Raw genomic sequence first — 21,533 nt, forward strand, 5'->3', positions numbered from 1 at the left:
GAGCAGATAGCGGAAGCTGTGGGGCCCCGACATCTTGGGAGTGGAGGCAGATATGCTACCTACACGGGGGCCCGCTGCCAAATGCTTAATTACACGCAGAGGTCTCTCCCCCCCCCCCCACACACCGCCGCTCACATCTCAGGAGCAGCTGCTCCCTAGAAATGGCGCCCGCTACCTCCCTTAGTTCACTGCGGAAGCCCCCCTCCCCTAATAAATTAATTTGGGCCCAGGGCTGATGGGGCCCCATACTGCAGTATTCCTTGTACCACCCCTGATGGCGGCCCTGCATATATTACTGGTGCAAAGATCTTAAAATGCATACAGTGAATACATTATTTTTACTTCCAGATTTATTTATTTTTACCATAAATTATGCCCATTCTGTAGACAACTCTGTATCAGACCCATAGGGCTAGATTTACTAAGCTGCGGGTTTGAAAAAGTGGGGATGTTGCCTATAGCAACCAATCAGATTCTAGCTGTCATTTTGTAGAAGGTACTAAATAAATGAAAGCTAGAATCTGATTGGTTGCTATAGGCAACATCCTCACATTTTCAAACCCGCAGCTGCTATTTGTAAGGATGGACTGGAAACCACCCAACATGCCTACATTTTTTAACAAAGTAACAGAACTATTTATTTTATCTCCATGATTGATTTATTACAATTTTACTTTTTTTTTGTTTTGTTTTTTTACCTTTTCAAGTATTTGGTGAAACTTTTTTAGCCCATCTCACATCAAGTATACATCAATAATTTCACAATGATTTAAAAATGAAGCCCAATTATGAAATGGTGAAACCACTTATAGAAGAGTAACCATGACGTACATATATTTTTTAATAACCATCAAAAATGACAATGCTACAAAAAAGATAGGGGACATTCTTTATGGCATTATAATGAGGCATTTGCACTGAATAACATGCATGAAATGAGGCACATCCAATTACACATAAAATATTTCACTCAATGTCATATAATAGAAGTGTGTTTCCATTGTGTTATGATCCATTTAAAATCTCAAATGAGGTGTGCATATTTCATGGCTGATAAGCCCTTTTCATTGTTGATATTTAAAGAAAGGTCGCCAAATTCCATATTCAGAAAATGTCGAACAATATGTACAAGACAGCAACAAAATTGTCTCTCTTTGTGTTACTATTTTCCTCAGTTATATCACTGGTTTGTAGTGAGTTATTAGGCTTTATGTGCTAATAAATATTGATTGGTCACAAAATGGCTGCCTCATAGATGTCACTAGTTCCTAGTGAAGCGATAGGCTGCATACACATATTACTTCATCTCACAAAATGGCTGCCTCCATGAGGCACATCAGTGATTTCAATAGATCCTAATTTCATAACATTGATTTGGAGGCTACAATATTATACTTTTATAGGCTTTATATTTCTATGTGACATTTTCTTATTTGATTAAGCTTTTTATAATAAAACAAAAACACTCTCCCCACCTCAAAATGGTAAAACGAAGAAATATAAAACACAAATTCTATAACATGCAATATATCTCCTCAATATTATCATAGTTTACTAATGTCCCTAATTTTCAAGGACGATGCCAGGTTCTAAAGATTTTATATTTCTGTCACTGAAAATGTCCCTGTACACTGAAAAATTTTCAGTATGTTTTATTGACATTTAGCATTCAAAATGCAAAACACATACATTATAACCAAGTTCAACAAACATCATGATATTTGTAGTGCACCAGCGTCCGCATGTGTAACCAGCTAACCTTCAAAATGGCCGCACATTGTCCTTAAAATCAATAGTAAGGTAAAATAATATATTTCATCACAGAAACAGAGACACCTATCTGCAATAACATATCAGCAGGCATTTTAAACAAGTGTTCAAAGCAGGAAGAAGCTGGGGGCCACAGGTGAATGCTGGGAGGGCCACATGCGGTGCCAGGGCTGCTTGTTGCCCATCACTGATCTAGAAAACACTGTGTATGATGTGCTTACATGCACCCGCCTATGCTAGAGTGTTGGTCCAAGATGAAACCCAATTGCTGCCGCTTCGGAGTTAGGAATGATTTTTTTTCCCTCATTTGAGGTAATTGGATTCAGCTAGGTTCCTGTATCACATTATGCAGGATCTGGAGGATTAACACGGCACCCTATAAATGCATTTTCTCATTTACGTTGGGAAATGGATGGTGAATTATAATGTGTAGGCAGACCTGAGTAAACTCCCTTCAGTTTAGTTTCCCAAAATAACACAAGACGTTGCTCAAACAATTTTATTACTGTCAAATCATTCACTTGAATGGATTGATTTCTTACCTTGGAGACCGAAATTCATTTTCTTGTTTGTTTTATTTTACATCACTTTTTCATTCCTGTTGTGTAAAAAGCTCATGATTCACAATGGGACTGACGCAGATTTGAGCGCAATTGTGCACCACTCACAAATGCAAATTGTGTTCACTAGAAACGCTGTAATTGCTGTCATATGCAAAGCTAAAAGATCCGCGCAGGTCCGCACAAACGCCATTTGCTCGGTTTACGCCAGAAATAAGCCACGCCCATGTTTAAACCATATGGTTTGTTCGCAAAATACGTCTGCACAATTAGGCTTCAATTAATCTTAAAAAAAATCTCTCTAATACAGGAGAAAAAACTCCCCGTCTCACGTACGTGACACTCACATAAGCGCATAATATATGCAAGTAAAATGAAGAATGCGCCAATCACAACTTGTTCGCTATTGCTGATGACCATCATTATCACCATCCGCTATTTGCATCTGCCCTGGACCGCCCGCAAGTAATACCACTTGGACAGGCGCCTGTTTCCCAGCATGCATCTGTTCTCAATTGCGCAACTACGTCCTCACTGTGCTCAGCCTATGTTAGAACACCCCCTCCCTCCCCATCGCGCCTTTCCAAGTGCAAGCTGGCGTAAGTGCCAGAATTATGGAAATCTACATAGGCGCATGTGCGTGTGGACACTTTTCCAGTCAAATCCCGATATGGCAGCACGGTGGCTCAGTGGTTAGCACTTCTGCCTTGCAGCACTGGGGTCATGAGTTCAATTCCCGACCATGGCCTTATCTGTGGGGAGTTTGTATGTTCTCCCCGTGTTTGCGTGGGTTTTCCTCCGAGTGCTCCAGTTTCCTCCCACACTCCAAAAACATACTGGTAGGTTAATTGGCTGCTAATAATTGACCCTAGTTTGTCTGTGTGTCTGTGTTTGTGTCTCTCTCTCAGTCTGTGTGTGTATATTAGGGAATTTAGACTGTAAGTCCCAATAGGGCAGGGACTGATGTGAGTTCTCTGTACAGCGCTGCGGAATTAGTGGCGCTATATAAATAAATGGTGATGATGATGATGAAATTAGGAAACCCGCCTGGTAATTTCGCTTCTCTCCATTATTAAGTATCACCTCACTAAAGATAATTTATGAACAGCAAAAACGTGGACCATCGATGATTTTTAATTTGGGAAATGTCCCATTAAGGTCCAACCTACTATCACTTGGGACGACTATTTTATTAATTTCAACCGTTACATTTTTCTGCCTTGAAGTTAATGTCCATCGGTGGATGGTCATTGTGACTGTATTAATTACAGATGAAACTTGTAAGTGATTGATTGTTTTGTTGATTACAACAAGACACATCAAGCCCTTGGGGACAAGGGTAGACCCTGCTGTGGTTTGGTGCTATGAGCAGTATACACCTTACCCTAATTTCGGAATGTTGTGCTAATGACCATTACCTGCTTAATCAAGACTCTACGCGTGATCACTGTGCCGTTAAAACAAACATTCAAAATTATACAATAACTTGACACAGTATAAGAGGTGAGATTGCAGATAATATGGGCTAACAAAAGATAAGCCCTATCTTTTGTACCAGTTGGTAGACTCAAAGTTTTGGTGCAGTGTCCACAAATCCTGGAAGTGTAGTTCATAATACCAGGTTCGGTCGTTGACTCCTAGGCAGGGGCTGGCTGGGCTGGGTGACATAGTGGGCTACCTTAGGCTAGGTCACTGGTCCACCAGCATTGTTTTCCCTTTAAAATATTCCTAACAGGCTGCTGAGTCGGGATCTTGCCCTCCGGGCTAAGAATTGGCAGCCATCCCCTGCTCCTAGGAGGCCCTGTCTTCCCTCCCACACACAGAAGGTCCTTGCTGGTGGTGTAGGATGGTCTCACAGTATGTCTATTCCTCATTGGTAGTCAGTGCAAATGTCTTGTCCATCTCCACTCCATGTGCACTGTAACTTCATCTTTAAACTGCTGTCTAGTGATGCTATCGGTCACTAGTCTAGCAGATCCCTTTGTTCAGTATCGCAACTGATTCGCTCAGTATGTTTTGCAACCTGGTGGGGGCAGGCGAGTAAGAAATGTCAGGAGATCTCTTTTCCTTGAACCCTACGCGTTTCACCTATATGGGCTTCCTCCGGGAAAGTTGCAATTGTTGTGATTACATTTTTATTGCATTGAAGTGCGCCTAGAAATGTGCTTTTCCACAACATAAATGTCCAACCGGTATTGACAAACGTATCCCATTGGAAGTACAGGACGAGGCCCAATCTCTGACACCTCAGAGGATATGAGAAACACAAGTCTTGTTGCGAGGAGAAAAAAAGCTGTGGGCTCTCTTGGAAAACGGGGAACACCCCCTCCCCCCTAAATGGACCTTATACAGTTAAGGAATTATTGCATTAATTGAAGGGGTCGGATTAAGGGCACAAAAAAAACTATTTTTATGTTCCCTTTATAGTTGTCGAATGTAAGCACTAAAATGAATATATAATAATATTCTTGTTGCAGTGATTTGCCTAGCTTCTCTAACAGCATTAGTCTGCTTGCAGAGATTAGTGTTCATACACAGCCATTTCATTGTTTCTGTCCCAAAATCCACAACCCCCACAATGCTTCTGTCAATCAGTGCAACTGAATGGATCTGACATTTGTAGGGGTGGTATACGTGTGATATTTTACTATGGGTAGCACATGCATTCCCTTGTACTAGAAACAAATTAGCAAATCATTTTTGAGTTCACAGTGCTTATATTAACACTGCTTTCTGGAAAAGGAAAGTGTTAAAAATTACACTTACACACAATGACTGCATTAGATATGTAATGCTTAAAGCAACCCTGACCTATCTACCTTGCATTCATACATCCTCAATTAACTATTTTAATGCCTACATTAGGTCAAGTGATAATCATGCAGATATGCATTCTTGAAAGGATATCAGCCATCAATTTCTCAAGGACCTGAAATGAGCAGCTTCTATAGAAGACTACCGGTTGTCTATAAGAAGGTCCCAAATGATCACCGTTACAGCCCCCACGGATATTAAACCTGACAACAGCAATGATATATAATACCTTTCCCAGCTTTGCATTCACGGGCTTGCAATTAGACTCCACAAATCTCATTAAACACCTAATTAAAACTACAGAAACTCAAACACAGCTTAATGAAAAATAGCTTTGTAGCCATTACCTTGCCCAAGTTGTTGAGAATAAAACAAGCAGGAACCCACCACCCCACTCAAAACTACCCCCCCCCCCTTCCATTCTGCATGGCAACCAAGGGGTTAATGGTCCACCTGCCATAAGAGATTAAAAGTGATGGCTTATTAAATGCCCTGTTATGTAATGTGCTGTATGCTGATTTAACATAAGGGGGCACCATGTGTACTTACAGAGGGTCATATCATACTACAAATAAGAATAGTTCATGAATCACTCTTGTAGATTATACTGATTTACTAGTTGCCCATTATGTCCCTCTGTTACAATCCCCAATCCTATTAATCCATCAACCTAAAAAACACAGCCAGCTACAATGGGAATCTAGATTTCCAACCAAACCCCTCCGTTTTAATGCAGCTAATTATCAACGCGCCCCCCCTTCCCATTGGCTTTAAACCCCCCTCTCAATGACTACTTTCTTAATAATATCAGATAGATAGCAGGGGATTTATTTAATGCAATTAATAAATGGCTGGATAGATAACAGCTTTATGCGGTGGGGATGAATGACACTGAGCAGGGAATGGCTTTAAAAGAAGAAATAATTGTTATCTGCAGCGTTTTCAGTTTTGCAAATTTATTTCCCCCCGTTGTTTTAAATGGCTGTTAGTAAGTAATAGATGTGCTTTGTGTGGAGGGGAAGAGGGGTGTCCATGGTAGGTTTGTGTGATGAATCAGTGGATCTGTGTCTGCTGGCATTCTCTGACTGCCCCTCTTGTGTGATGTAAGATCAGAGACGTATCCTGCATTGAGAAGTCAAGACACACAGGCAGCTTACACACATACACACCTACAAGTCCTGCTGGAAGCAGGGGGAAGGCAGGCTGGCTCATTTAGCTGAAGAATTTCCCATTGACATTTGCAAATTACGCTAGACTCCAAGGCTCGCTGCTGACTTAGTGAGTGTGCAGTCAGCCAGGCTTCACACACACTGCAACAATGTCTGAGTTCCTCCTAGCCTTGGTGACTATATCAGGATTATTGCCTATCGCTAAGGTGCTGACTCTGGGGGCTGATGCAGGTAAGGACTTGATGTCTTGACATAACTTGGAAACTTATCCCTTGAAGCTTAAGGATAAATCTGCATTTTTATTTCATTTTATTTTTTGCAAAAATGACAGTTTTCTGGGTATTGTTTGTGCTCGGGTTCTGCAGCCTTGATGGGCATTGAGGATGCAATAGGAAAAGTAGGGTATTTATACAAGGCTATAGAATCGGTGTGGCGTGCTGCAGGATGCTAAGCATGTATTTCAAGCTTAAATATTAAATATGGATGGATGCAAATGTTTGCAGGCTGTTGTTTCTACATGAAACGTTGGGGGGTGTGGGGGGGAACATGCATTTTAATCAGAAACTGGATTATTTTTCTTATACCTGTGCTGAGTGTGCTTAGCAGTCTGCTATCATAAGCTTTCACATGTAGATGGTAGCAAGTGCATAGGAGAAGGATTTATTTTTTTTGTACAGCAGATTACTGGCAAATGCATTGTACTTAGGATGTGATACTAAACAACAAGAGGTGTTAAACTTGTGTCTTAGTGAAGACTCACATTCTGGACCCAGTCATTGTGTGAGATGAAAAGAATACCTTTCAGGCTGTGATTTCAGCTATGGATCTCCTTAAGAAACCCAATAACAATCAATATCTGTGAACAAGACAGCTGTGTAGCTCTAATAACTGTGTTAGTCTGGAACTTTTGTTACCAAGGATAGAGACACAACTACAGATATGTTTGTTTTTTAAAATGGTAACAAAATTGGGTAAAGAAATATTTTCTTTATTTCTTCAGTGTGTGCATTGTGAAGTTATATAGTGATACATAGTGAAAGTGATTCTAGCTGCTCTAGAGAATTAAACAGTTTAAGATTTTTCTTTAGATCTATGTTAGTCTTACTCGAGGTTATATTTTCATACCCTGAAGAAGAAAAAAAAAATATTTAAAATACAAATGCGTAACGTGCTCATTAATAGCATATGTTACACCTTATGCTTAGCAATATGGGAATGTTATATGATAGAGGCTTTAGTAACCATATTAAACTTGGCCATTGGAATATATTTCAGGAAATGTCAGAAATATGTGATCTAAAATGAATATTATTTTGCAGATAGCAAAAGAGATTTACTGATCTGAACCTTAAGTTCATGGTGTACAATACACACACCTTTATGTATAGTATGATATTTATCCAGGAAAGTACAGGAAATTGCTAAATGGATAGTGCATGTAGACATATAGAAACATGATTGACATGCCTGATTTTTAATGACCCTGTGGCCTGGCAGGAACAGTGTGTAGTTTAATGTGATCTCTTACCTAACGAAGCCACTCTCTTGACATTTATATGGGGTTTATAGCCAAACTACTGCAAGAAGTGGAGAACTGTCAATCTGTTGTATAAGGCAAGACAGCATATGCAAGCTTAAAATGCAAAAAAAATCAATTGGAGAAACAGTGCATGTCATTTCCCTGGCCTATTCAAAAGGTATTTGTCTTAATTTCAGAAAATCTTTAGACAGAATCCTCATTATTACCTTGGACTGTCCTTTTCTCATTATGAGTCTGCGTAGCTACCAAAAGACCTAAGCTCTATTCAGCGTGCACCATATGGCATTTTGGCTGTTGAAGAGACATTATTATATTTGTGTCATTAAGGGTCCGAGTACATTCTTGGTCCAAGTATACTGGAGCATTTGTAGAAGGGAGATGAGTTACCAAGGTGATTTGTACAAATGTCTTGTAAAGGAGTTTTCGAGTTTCTTTCCCTGCAGTTGGCCAAATTAGTTAATATTTTCTTGTTAGCTGGCTAAATAACACAGTCTATAAATATAATCTCGGCAACACTTCGGATGCGTACAAATGATTGTAATGTATCATCCATTATACATTTATGCGTGTTTGCAGAAACTTTTATGAGTAATTTATCAGCTAATTAAGCCTACTCAGTTTGTGCCACTTTAGAGGTAAAATAAAAACGTGTGCACTGCACTCTGTAGCCGAAAGTGGATGAACACAGGTGTGTTTTTTTTTTCCCCCCATAAATTAATATCACTGAAAGGTAAACCCGAGAATGAGTCTATCTTGCATCTAGAAAGGCGCTTGGCCCAAGATTAATGAGCCCTTTGGAGTCATATGGCACTTTGAAAAATATGCTCTTCAGAGTTGGCGTTTTCATTCAAGAGTTGTGATCTTTGCATTGCAATTAGTTTGTGAACAGAATGTAAATGTATTCAAATGGTCCGGACATCTCAATACCTCAACATTCAGCACAGATAAGAATGAAGCTATGTTCTAACTGGGATGTTATTCTCTGACAAGAGAAAAGATGAGTCTGTATTTGTAAACAGAGGTCATATCCTGATAGCTTCACTTAAAATACCCATTGGGCTCTACAGACCGCCCATCTATACCAGAGCTACTGGTGGAATCCAATCTCTTTTGCATAATATTATATAATAGTATTGAATGTTTCGTAAACCCTCAATGTAACATATAGTCCTGACACAAGAATCTATTGAAACCCTACATCCCAGGTTAATCAACATTGACTGAACCCTTAAAGCGACATACTCTTAATATTTTTTTTTATTCAATTTCAATCTACTGAGAAATTAGTAAATCCTGTAAATTGATGAACGGTCAATGTGCCATTCTGCAAGTTGTGTGATCCGTTTGATTTACAGTGCTATAAAAGTCTTTAGTTAATGAAGAATAGATTAGTTTATTGACCCTTAATATCTCTATGCTGTGTATTTTTGTTTAAAGAACTTGCTTTATGATTCTGAACCGAGAGATGCAATAAGTGTTTAGATTATTTGACAAGTTATATAGCTGAGATAAGCAGCCTATTTTGATTATTTAAGATTAAAATTATTTATATATAATATGTTTCATTTTTATGTATGACACACTGTGTGGCTATGAATCATTTACAAAGTTGCTATTTTTAAACTCTGGGGTAGATTAGTTTTTTGTTTTTTTAATATATATCTTGATATTTGTATCGACATAATGCTATATGTAACGCAATGCTGTATGTTCTGGAGGAAGAGCCACAACTGATAGGTCAGAAAAAGAAGAGTTAAGTCAATGAAATGTTTCCATTTTCTATCTATCTATTTAACCCCATATAATTGGCCTTCTGTACATCTGGTTGTCTTAAATCCATATGCTGTTCCAGTTCCCACCACTAGGGGGCTGCCTAGTTGGCCAACTAAGGCAGCTGTCTCAAACAGGAGAATTATATTGTATTACACCATGGGGGATGGGGAGGTGGTCTCCAGGATGCCAATACATTTAAATATGGCCTTTTTCTTGCTGCAGAAATCTAAATTAGTGGTTTCTACGCTAATAATTATTAAATCGGCATTGTACAATAGTCTATTACAATTGCCTAAATTAAAGTGTAGAGTGTAAGTGCTTTTAAAATTATATCTTTAGAGTATAACCTGTGGTTATAGATATCCACACGGATAAATGCTTTCTCCTCAACCCCCTATTGTTCTAATTATTTAGTTATACATTTTTTAAAGCAAGCAGTTAGTAGATAGAGACAGTGCTGGCTCTGTGCTGTAAATAAGCTTTACTACTGTACAGCCTGAATTGTAGACACAGCAGATCTGCAATATCTATGATAGTTTCCTCGAATCTGTCATTACAGTTTTGTATCCAATGTGCTATAAGTATTATCATAGGGGAGCAGAGAAATGTTTCACCTTCATACTTGCTAAGAAATAGCTGGAATTGTATCAATGTTTCTTGCTGTCCAGAAAGGATGTAGTGTTTCCTTTATAGACACATAGGATGATGATATGTACAGAGCAGTTGAGCCATCCAGCCTATCAATATAATTTATAAATGGCTTATTCTAAAGGCAGTCCTGTCTTTATACCAAAAGTATCTATTTTCTTCCACTGTTGCTCGCCAAGCGTTGTCTGCTGGAAGTTGGCGTGAGGAATGTACTACTTCTTCAGTAAATCATTTTTATTTTAACTTTAACCTGAGATTTCCTAACACCAGTTTTAGAGACTGTTCCCTAGTACGTAGCTCACTCTGAAATATTGGACAAAAAAAATAGTAAGGGCAGAATTTAATTCTATGTTGTGTAAGTATTTTGCTAAGCTCATGTTAAGTCAGAAGAGGTACGTCCATTTAGGCTAGGGGAGTCAGCTATAAAATACTACATGTAATAAGGTGTGGACACGGTAGGGGAACATTTTTTAAATACCAGGACGTGTATTTTTAAAAGTGTCTCCCAACTCTGTACCATATTTAGAGAAATGACAAACATTTTCTACCGATCAATTGCTTTCGTTTAAAGGAACCCTGCCATTCACCAGATCTATACTGACATTAATTGTGTGTCCTTTTTGGGGGTCTCAAAAATGTTCCAAAAATGTCCTAGAAATATTGCATTTGTATTAAATGTGTTGCAAGCTCTGCACTGAGAATTTCCATTTCAAAAGCGCATCTTCAATTTGAAATGTATTGTATATGGTGCACAGGTTTTCTTGGTGCTGCTTTTCAGGGTAGGAGCTTTAATAATTGTCCCTTGGTGTTTAGATGGAAAATAGTGTCACATTTTCAAAATAGGGCACTTTATAAGGTGGCTAATAGCCAATATTGACACAGGAATTGCAGTTAGACAGGGAAATGACTCAGTGATGATTTACAGCTATGTCTGCAGATCACTGTAAACATATTATATACCGTGAACCTTTAAGGTCTTTATTTTGGTCCAGCATTATTAATTGTATATATAGTTGGGCTAGCCAACAAATACATAGACAACGTTGGTTCTTGTTATTCAAACCAGCCAACAAATCAAATGAAGCCATTTAAAAAAAAAATAATTATCAGGATTTAATATTACATAACCAGTGTTCCTAAAAAAAAAGAAGGGCCCCAGTTCATGCAGAAAATATTTTGCCCAGTCCTTTGAATAAAATTGTATAAATATGTGTGAGGTCCGATTGGGCTGCCAAGCTTAAGCCATGCTCAAAATGTCCAGTATATCAGAGATAGGTCTGTGTGTGTAACAAAAGGTTTGATAAAAAACTTGCAGATTCATATTTATTGGATTGTTGTTTGTTCACGTAACTCTCACAGCATGACAAGTGTCAGATCACATTCGTATGTCCCCATAACAGGCTGGATATATGAAAGGAATCTAGCTTTTAGGAGACATGTCTTAATGTTTTACGATGAAGTTGATACGTGAACCATAGTCACATAGAGAATTTACAAATTTTTTGTATCAAAATGTGTCTATACTTGGATTTGTGATTTTGCAATTTTCCAATTTCAACAGTAGTATTCCAGAAAAAAGAAAATCCATTCTCACCTTTGTTTCTTTATTTCACCTTTGCATTTGTATAAAGAAAATATATAGGATGAATGTATAATAATATACTTTTTAAGTGACCTGCTTTAGGTGCTGCTAAGTCTGCGGCCAGAATTTGCCTTCAGTAGAGTGCCATTCTTTACGTCTCTGCCTTATGATTCTATCATCATCATCACCATTTATTTATATAGCGCCACTAATTCTGCAGCGCTGTACAGAGAACTCACTCACATCAGTCTCTGCCCCAATGGAGCTTACAGTCTAAATTCCCTAACACACACACACAGACTAGGGTCAATTTGTTAGCAGCCAATTAACCTACTAGTATGTTTTTGGAGTGTGGGAGGAAACCGGAGCACCCGGAGGAAATCCAAGCAAACACGGGGAGAACATACAAACTCCTCACAGATAAGACCATGGTCGGGAATTAAACTCATGATCCCAGTGCTCAGAGGCAGAAGTGCAAACCACTAAGCCACCGTACTGCCCCTATTCTATAATGTTGTTCCACAGCCCTCCTGACAATCTTACTCATCCGTGATAATCCTCTCGTAGTACAATAACTTTGGGATCCTGACCTAGTAGCTAAGATAAATATGATGCCGTTGATAAGGTTCGGGGTGTCACTGGGAACATGACCAGGATCCGGCACTGAAAATATAACAGAAAGCCGCAAGTACTGACAGACACAACTCCTTAAGGGTCTGTGCAGAGAAGTTTATGTTTGTCAGCTTTTACGTTTTTGACAGGAGATCGGAATAGAGACAGATGCTCACATAGAACGAATTAGTCTCTGCGGAGAGACATGCAGATACAGAGCACATGTCCCGCTTTTCCAAAGCAGATGTTGAAACAGGGACGGAGGAACGTAGATCCTATTTTCCCACGTCCCTCTTCCATCATCCACTTTGGTCATTTGGTTGCCTATAATTCTTTCTTGGAGATCACTCTATGTGATCACCTGTCCCCTCTCCGTACACCCATCAAAAACCAGAATGAAGTGTTAGATGGATTAAAAGGCACCCATGGACCTAAGACCTCTGTTTGATTGTAGGAATAACATAAAACCAGGATAGAACTAGGTCTAGCAGATATTATCAGCCACAACTGAGCAAAAAAAATAAAAAGGTTTAGGTAAGTGTGCTCTCGACCAGGTAGACGCCCAATCAGTAAGTGAATCAGAAAATCCAAAAAGTTGCGAACGTCTAATGTTCAATATGTTTTGCTTGTACGTTTTATTTGGTATTTTACTAAGAGTATAATCACTGAGATTTTTTTTACTAAACTATATGTCAAAGTAGGTGAAGTTGTTTTATTCTCATATAGAAACCTGCCTTAAAATATTTGCCATTGGGGTATATTGCATAAAAAGGAGGACGTGACATTTTGCATTAAATTGTCCTTAGGATTCTCCTACTTTCAATTCCAAAATCATATCCCTCTTTTGCCTCCTCTTCTGCTAATGACTATAAAGAGGACAATACCCATTATTCGATCGGATTTTACATTTTATTACCAGGACTTCATAATAGATCAGTAGGAAATGATCCTGTCTGAAGGCAATAAATTATAAAAACGACTATTTTTCTTCAGAAATAAACTACTTTTTAAGACAAATTAAGTGCAAATGACTTTTTTTTTAAATCCTAAATGAAGTCTCTTTAATAGAATAGGGTGTACAATTGTATACTGGTTACTCAAAGATGTTTTTAGGAATTTTCTTATTCCTCCACTTTTATAGAACCCCCCCCCATTGTGTGTTAGTTGGTTTTGTTTTTTTTTTAAATCTAAACATGCCTGCTAGTGAAAGTTCATTTGCATAAAGTTAGGGTTATATGACAATGAAGACAGACCTAGGCCATTAAAACTAATATACTAACAACATATAATTTGCTAGCAGTCCCGCTAACACAATGCACAGGTCGTTTGTTCTACACATTAACATATTTGATATATCTGACCTTAAATAGACCATCTGCCTGTACGGGGAGAGAGCACTGAATTACTGTACTTAGCCTTAACGCTTCCAAAGATTTCAACAGCAGGATCACTTCCAAATGTAACAAAAGAACATATTGTGTAACACTTAAGCTTTTATTGTACTTCCTGCAAATTACACAGGGGCTAATTGCTCAACATGTTTGCATACTTTCAACAAACACTGGCTCAGGTAATATTAATACAAATGAACGGTCATTAAACTATTACTGCTTTTTTAATTGAAGGTTTTGATGCACTGATAACATTCAGGGGTCTATTTATTATTCTCTGATGAAAATGGGTATTTTTCGGCAGAGTTAGGGCTTCTCCCAGTACACCCACTGGTTACCGCTGTTGGTAGCCTCTGCCGTCGAAGATTTTTGCCCGCATTTTGTACAGTAGCGGTACAATGCTGCCATAGTTCTCTCTGATCTCCCACATCTCAGGATGGCGATAGCCATGACAGCCATTGATAAGTAGCATAGCCAATCCGAGGGGGGGGGGTTCCTAGTGCCTGGAAACCCCCCTCCCAGCCTGGGGTACTGTATGCTTAAGGTGGCTGGACCCTGCCCCGGGACCAACCACTTTGCAGCTTGTTTGCAGATCATTTCTGTCTGTACTGTTCACAGCCATCTCTCCCCAACAAGTATTGAAAGCAGCAAGAACAGGTAGGAGAGAGCAGGACAGTCTGTCAACTGTTCTGACACACACAGTCAGGACTTTGTCCTGACTGTAGGGACAGTTGGGAGGTATGTCCCTCTTCACACGGCTCTGCTCGAAAAGGGAGAGCTGTGTGCCCCTAACAGTAGTGCACGCAGCATTGCCCATGTATATGATGGGGATAGGAAGAGTTGGAGAGCAGCCAAGCACTGTCTAAACTTATAGCCACACCCCAAAGCATGCTGGTCACTCCCACTGGCGATGTGGCATGGAAACCCCCCTCTACAAATCCTGCTTTTGCCCCTGAATAGATCTGTTAATGTCTGATCCGCCCCCTTCCTGGGGTGCAGACAGACAGTAAAACATCAACTGGATGTTGATAAGGATGAATAAACATAGAGCAAGGTGCACACTACCACCAAACATACATTTGCTGCTGAAACAACACACAAGGAACTTACTGCATAGGTTACAATGAAACAGCTACTTCTTAATTAAGTCTTATGGGATGTGTTGCAAAAGGGAACTTCTATCTGGGGAACCGTATAGGAAGGGAATTGCTCAGAAGTGTCTATAAATGCGAGTTTTGGGCAATTAATCAAATGGAATCTGTCTTGTAGATGTAGAAGTCAGACTATAGAATGCAATGCTGAGTGTATGGTTAGGAAGATAACATGGGAAAAAATAGGCATTTTCAAAGAAATTAACAATATTCTTTCCAATTCATGATCAAAGATGTCTGTTAGAACAGTCTGTTAAGGCAAGATCAGTATTTCATTTGGGAACTTGTTTGAAACATACTTAAGTAATAGCCATCTCGTAGTTAGTTTGTAACAACCAGAAATATCTAACGAGCCAAAGAGTCCAAGAATAAGCCACAGTCTAGAAATTCTATGTAGAAATATGCAAGTCACTCTTGTCCCGTTGGTCAACCACGTACCTCCCAACTGTCCTGATTTATACGGGACAGTTCTGATTTGATGGGACAATGGGATAGTCCCAACAGTTGCAAATTTGTCCCGCCTCCTGGCAAAATGGGACGTATTTCTCTGCTCAAAACGTTGAGCAGATGCCACACCCACCTGGCACCTCTGTGCGATGCTTTCAAGGGTGATTTAAAGGGATGAGAGTAGAGTTTCGGAGAATCCTAATACTTCTGACGTGCTCAACACACCCCTGGGGGAGCTAGAATGCAGCCACGTGGCATAACCAAGTCCCTACATAGCGTGGCCACACACTTTTTTTGTGGCTTGGCTATCTAATGTCTGATTTGCCTGATTCTCCAAACACCAGTATTGGGAGGTATGCAGCCATGTATCCAGAACTACTGACATGGATACACACAGAGCCATCATTCCATATGCAGACAGCCTATTGCAGTCTTGTTAGACCTCAACCTTGCAGATTAGATCATTGGCTTTTGCAGTGTGTGACTTGGAGCGCACTCAAACACCGCACCCATTAGTGTTCTGGATATCAAGGAACTTACGAACCCTCCACTATCAATAAAGCGGTAAAATAATTTATAGAAACCAAAATTTTAAACTGGTCCCAAGAACACACACGATAAGTTATTGTGCATTGATAGAAACACTGGACTAATAGCATTTATCAGAAGTCTTTTAGACCTGTTAGTAGTGTAATGTGATGACATCATTGCAGACTTAATAAGGTATTTAGACCACATTTTATATTATGTCTACACTTGTAATATGGGTTATGACTGTTTTCTGTCTAAAACTTTTTTTTTTTTTTTTTTTTTTTCACATTTCTTAGTAGTATAAACATTTATTTTCATGACACTTGTAAAACCAAACGCAATCCGCAGATGATCACTGGGAAAAACTGACAGATCCTCTGGGGGGTGTTAATGAAGACTGGTGAAAAATATGCTGTATTCTGTATCAACCAGTAAGACATTGCCGTTCACTTTCTAACCTATTAGAAGGATGACAGGATGTGATTGGTTACTAAGAGTTACAGAACCATCAGTTTTCATAAATCTCCCCGCATGTCTTTTATGGGATAAGAAACCTGTCTGTGGCGTTCGGTAAAAGCAGGTGGTGGGTGATGCAATTTAAATACAGATAATATTGATAATAAGCTATGCATATAGATAATGGGGTACGTGATTGACAGTTGACGGGGAACGAGGCTACGCTTTGGTAACTTGATGACAGCCTGTAAATGTTTTCCTGTTGTAGATGAAATTATAATGAGATGTAAAATTTGTAGCTGACAAGATTTATCAAACAGCCGTGATTTATTGTGCTGTAAATATGCTTTAGAAGACTTTAAAAAAGAGAGTTCAGGAAGAAATTACATTCTCACCCATAAATCTTTTCTTAGTATACTAGGGATGAATGGCTCTTGCAACAAGTTGAGAACCACCCTTAGTCTTTTATGTCAATATAGAGCTACCCAAAGCCCTCCCGTGAGCCCACCCACCAAGATAGGCTCAGAGTCCTAAGATAATAGCCAGTTTGTATCATGAATTTGAATTTTGCGCCTGTATTATAAATGAATTGAGTTGTACATGTTGCATAGGATTCTGTTGGCATTGGGGCAATACATTCATCATCATCATCATTTATTTATATAGCGCCACTAATTCCGCAGCGCTGTACAGAGAACTCATTCACATCAGTCCCTGCCCCATTGGAGCTTACACTCTAAATTCCCTAATATAGACACACACAGACACAGACAGACAGAGAAGGAGACAGACAGAGAGGGAGAGACTAGGTTCAATTTTTGATAGCAGCCAATTAACCTACTAGTATGTTTTTGGAGTGTGGGAGGAAACTGGAGCACCCGGAGGAAACCCACACAAACACAGGGAGAACATAGAAACTCCACACAGATTAGGCCATGGGGGATATGTATGAAACTGTGCTGTAACCCATACTGTAGTGTATTCATACCTCCCAACATGCAAATCTCCGGCAGAGGGACAGGCGTCGTGGCCACATCACCATAGGGGTGTGGCCATGCTCGCACAGGGTTGCCCGTCCCCTAGCTCTCTTCCCCCAACATTCTCTCCAGTGGGACGAACATTTCCCCAGGCGGGACAGAGCCCTAAATTCAAGAATGTTCCACTGAAATCGGGACAGTTGGGAGGTATGGTTTATTTATTTGCTTTCTCAGCAGAAGGTAATGACTGTCCCTTTGTTCACTGACTCTGGGTTGTCTTCATTCCTTCCCTTTCAATATCACTCCCAGCAAATAGCTTCTGTCAGTCCCGGCATGAATTAGGCACAGTTTAGATGATCGGTACTTATCCGTCTTTAAATCGCTACGTTCACCTATATCGTACTTGCAAATTCTCCTGGAATGTCTGGGAGACTCCCGAAATTCGGGTCGGTCTCACGGACTCCCAGGAGAGCTGGCAAGTCTCCCGCATCCCGCTACTGCCTTTCCAAAATGACGAGATTCAAGGCAATTTTGTGACTGGAGGGCGGTAGGGGGCGGGGCGCAGTCAATTGCATCATTTTTGCCCCGCCCCCATGACAAACCGGCATTTCCATTGCGGGTTCAAAATGACGCGATTGACTGCGCCCGCCCCCTCCCGCCCTTCAGTCACGCCCCTCTCCCGGAAAGAAGTTTGCAAAAGTGGGCAAGTATGATCTATATGTGTAGGCATAGCAAAGGAATGGCTAACGTACATGGTTTTTTTTTAAGACAACGTATTAGCAGGTGAACAACTAAATATTCTCTATAAAGCACTACGTAATATATGGTGGCGCTATATGAATAAACGATCATATTTACGCAGCATACACATGTAGCTGTTACTGATCCGTGGTGCGTTTTCTTAAAAACCCATGTATACTGACTATATAATGATGTCTATACTGTGCTGAGTTAGCTCTGTGTTCGATTCTGGGTGTCTATGATGCTTTAAACTATAAACTATAAATATTGTTCGTGTAAACAGAGCCTTAAAGGGCTGCCAGCACCAACTTCATTGTTGTCAAGTTCTGTTCACTCTTGCTGATATCACCATCATCAGCAGCCTATAACAACCAATCAGATCCTAGCTATCATTTATTTAGTACATTCTACAAAATGACAGCTAGAATCTGATTGGTTGCTATAGGCAACACCTCCACTGTTTCAAACTGCAGTTTAGTGAATATACCCCTATGTGTTTACTGAGGTGGGCGGGGATCCTGTAAATGCCACGCCCACCTGATGAAGTGATTTGCATCATCAAGCACCGCCCACCTCCTATTTTCTTATTCCTTCTGCATCTCCCGGAATCGAGGTAGAAATTGTTTGTGCAAAGTTAAGGTGAGGGAAACAGCCAACTGTTTACATCAGTACTTGGGGGGCTGACCAATAAACCAACAGAATCCAATTTAAAATGATTCTATCTTCTATCTTGCAAGACGTATTAAACTATTTTGACTTTAGTTTTCCATTTAAACCAATGGATTTTGCATATAACACAAATTTTGCATGCTTATGGATTATGTCATAAATTTAACTTTTTTTTTTTTATCTATCAAAAACCCACTTGGGTCACACAAATAGTCAGTAAATTGTTGCTAAATGGAGCTATATCTCTTCTTCATAACACCACAAGATAAATTACAGAAAGATGTGTTTGCAGTCGTTTTACTGCGTCCTTGCGAGACTGCGGCCAAGTTCGTGGAAGTTTAGAATGGGAGTTAAAAAGAATTAATCAGAAATGATCAAATTAATTTTATTAAGATCATTTACAACTGCGAGTCTCTTCCCAGTTGCGCTGGTCAGAATTCTTTCTGAAGCGCTAGAGGTGAAAGGTTAATGGCTAATTTACTGAGCTAGGCAATTTCGTTTCATTTTTCATTAGCAATTATGTCTTCTTGTTTTAAAATGTAAGCTTACTTCCAATACACACTGTCCCCGTGTATTACATCTGTCAGTTAAAAGTGCTTAATTATCAACACAATGACATTGCCATAAGTATTGATGTATTCAGATAGTTTGCTGGCCGCTCGGTAGCCTAGTTCTTGGAGGGGGGGGGGGGGGGGAGAGAATCTTATTTCACAAATTTTAGTGTTAGAGTTATAAATATTACATGTCATTCCAAGCAATTGAAACTTACTTAGAGGTTAACCAGACTATTTTGTTAATTTAGAGAACTAGCACTTCCAGTATTTTAATATATTGATTTACTTTGAGTGACCCGCTGACAGTGATCCAGAACTCTCTAGAGGCTTACAGAGCAAGTAAAACCATTATGTGACTATAAATATATATCAAAGAATGTGTATTACTGAAGGGAATTATAGATGAGAAATAGCGCAAGTGTTTATATATAACTAGATGTGTCCAGCACGCTCTCATACACCCCTGCAGGGTGGTGCATTAAGAGAGATAAGGTTCTCTATCTGAACCAGCAGAGGGGGAGTGGCTTGTTCTACAATACACTTTGTGGATTGGTGGATTCATACGCAGGGGAGGTGGCAGATAGATCATAGCAGTTTAACTGACTGAAATTTTAGATTTTTGACCTGGAGCAGATTCCATTAGGGCATTGTCCTAGAGATGTCGGCTGTGGCACAGGCTGCTTGTAATGAATTTAAACATTTTTATCTTACAGAGCTGCATGGAATGTCAGGGTGACACTAAATTTCAATTTTGGGACTTAATTGTCCTTTATAGCAGAAGAACTCACGTAGGCAACGATTCGTCTTGGAACGCAATGTGAATGCAATTTGCGTTTCAAAAAATCGAATGTTAATTACACGCATGTCCTCCCGTATTCAAGTACAAGCGGATCTCAAGAAACGTTTCTATTAGAATATGGGTATAAGCAAAATTTGACTGTACTTACCTTGCCTTATACAGACAGAACACCCTGTAGGCTACTCACATGCATATACACACACAAATATATATATATGTTCTATAAAAATACATGCAATATAAATCTATTAGATAAATTAACAACTCTTAATAGTGTGATCATTAATAAAAATACATTTTAAGAAATAAACATTTTTTTTTACATGAAATATATAAATCAGGATGTTCTTAATGTGTACTGTCTATAAAAGGCATTTTTACAGTTTCTCTTACTTGCAAACACATGTTATAGCATGCATACGTATAGTCATCATTATCAGTCGGCACTTACACCTGTCCTGTAGCTGGAGAAAGTGATACGGCTAAAAAACATCAACCTAACAGATACCCAGAACTTGAATCGGACAAAAGTATGAGCTCGACCTTGGCACCCCCTTACCGTACAGTGCCCACAAGCGTCCGCCCCTTACCACCCCAGTTCCACCCTTCAAGAAGTAGGCAGTCGGAAGTGTCATTTGCGTTTGGACATGATATGGATGCAAATGTGTTCACCGATGACTCTTTAGATATCATTTTTCTCCCTTCTACCTGACCTATCTGGGCCCGAGTCATTAAGAAGTGTAAGGAGAGTAAGAGTAAGTAAAAAAAGGAGTAAGTTTGATCCTGGACAAACCATGTTACAGTGCAAGGGGTGCAAGTTAGTTTATTACTAGCTGTATTTTCATGTAGCACACAAATACTTGATAGCTTTATTTTTACACTGAAAATGTAAAGTTTATTTAGGACATGGTTTTGCCAAGGGGCAAAGTTACTCCTTTTTTGTTTATTTTGCTCTCCTTAATTATTCGCACCCTCTGTGTTTTAAGTTGTTAAATTGTAACCTACATTAAAGACCAGTAAATGGATTCTAAATAGTTTCTCCACCTTTTCTTGACTATACTCAGTAGTTCAAGGCGCTCTCCACCAGATCCCTTTATCTCATCGGCTAGTTTATGCCATCCTGCCACCGGTACAAAACACATTTATTTATCTTCCTGTCCCTTTTATGTGCATTTTAGTAGTCTATTTATATCACAAAGCCGTTATTTATTTTTATGGTCCTTGGACATGACACAGATCTGCTATGCTCTTGGCACTGGGAACAATTGAATCCAGTGAGCGGCGCTTTTTGTCATATTCATGGGCAAGAAAAATAAGTGACGCTTCCTGATGATATAAATGGATAGTTG

Source organism: Mixophyes fleayi, chromosome 7 (genome assembly GCF_038048845.1).
Source record: "Mixophyes fleayi isolate aMixFle1 chromosome 7, aMixFle1.hap1, whole genome shotgun sequence".
NCBI lineage: Eukaryota > Metazoa > Chordata > Amphibia > Anura > Limnodynastidae > Mixophyes > Mixophyes fleayi.